Source organism: Pinus tabuliformis, chromosome 6 (genome assembly GCF_031772625.1).
Source record: "Pinus tabuliformis cultivar Carrire ecotype Pingquan chromosome 6, CPIR1, whole genome shotgun sequence".
Classification (NCBI taxonomy): Eukaryota; Viridiplantae; Streptophyta; class Pinopsida; order Pinales; family Pinaceae; genus Pinus; species Pinus tabuliformis.
In genome coordinates, this window is record NC_142292.1 from 187083280 (window position 1) to 187084748 (window position 1469).

Consider the following 1469-nt stretch of genomic DNA (forward strand, 5'->3'; position numbering starts at 1 on the left):
ATGAGCAATCAGGAAGTTACTGCATACAGGCAAAGTCTGGGAATCAAAGTTTCTGGATATGATGTAAGAAGGCCAATCAAGAAATTTGAAGATTGTGACTTTTCTTCTACATTGATGAATGCCATTGTTAAACAGGGTTACGAGAACCCAACCCCTATACAGTGCCAGGCTCTGCCAATTGGACTATCTGGATGTAATATTATAGGAATAGCCAAGACTGGTTCAGGAAAAACCGCTGCATTTATTCTGCCAATGATTGTGCATATAATGGATCAGCCAGAGCTCACCAAAGGAGAAGGCCCAATCGGTGTTATTTGTGCACCTACAAGAGAATTGGCTCAGCAAATCTGTCTTGAAGCAAAGAAGTTTGCGAAACCTCATGGAATCCGCGTTCCTGGTATTTTTGGAGGCATGTCAAAACTCAAACAGTTCATCAGACACTGCTCTTTTCTGCAACTATGCCTAGGAGAGTGGAGCGCTTGGCAAGGGAAATTCTGTCAGAACCTGTACGAGTCACTGTAGGGGAAATAGGAAGGGCAAATGAGGACATCACACAAATCGTCCATCTAATTCCTTCAGATGCAGAGAAAATGCCTTGGCTTCTGAGCAAACTTTCTGAAATGATTGATAATGGAGATGTTATAGTTTTTGGTTCAACAAAATCAAAGGTTGATGAGATTGAACATCAGTTGATTCAAGGCGGTTTCAAAGTTGCAGCCCTTCATGGAGATAAGCATCAGGCTTCTTGTATGGAGGTTATACAAATGTTCAAGTCAGGGATTTACCATGTTCTTGTTGCAACAGATGTTGCAGCTCGTGGTCTTGATATTAAGTCAATCAAATCTGTTGTAAACTTTGATGTTGCCAGAGACATAGATATGCATGTTCATCGTATTGGAAGGACGGGGCGGGCAGGGGACAAAGAAGGCATAGCTTACACCCTTGTTACAGAAAAGGAAGCACGCTTTGCAAGGGAGCTTGTGAACAGTTTGGTTGTTGCTGGTCAAAATGTCTTCGAGGAGCTAATGGATCTGGCAATGAAGGTTAGATGAATGCAATTTGATTTTGCATGATTTTGTTGTGGAGTTATTAAGTTCATGGTTAACATTTGAACTACAGATTCATTAAAACAGTTCACTGTGAGCTTTTTGTTTGGTGACAAAAATATGCAATTCACATTTCTCATTTGGATTTGCCCACTTTAACAATTTTCCATTGTTGGATTATGTCTTAAGTATGATAAATTTTATTGTTTAAATATCTACAATGCAATATCAAATTAGAGATATAATGTCTGTTTTATTCAGTATACAAATAAAGACTTTTGATTTCATTGAGTGATATACTTTGTTCATAATGTCATGGTTTTTTAATCTTATAGTTGAAATAATTTCAATTTCTTTTGTATCTAGCATGGTGTGGTTGAAAACATGTTAAATTTATACATAGGAAAGAAAAATGATATTCTA

General features: G+C 37.7%; 1 pseudogene; it reads left to right on the forward strand.

Annotated features, from left to right (window-relative positions):
• Positions 1 to 1052, forward strand: LOC149258086 (DEAD-box ATP-dependent RNA helicase 24 pseudogene; annotated as a pseudogene).
• The last annotated feature ends 417 nt before the right edge of the window (positions 1053 to 1469 follow it).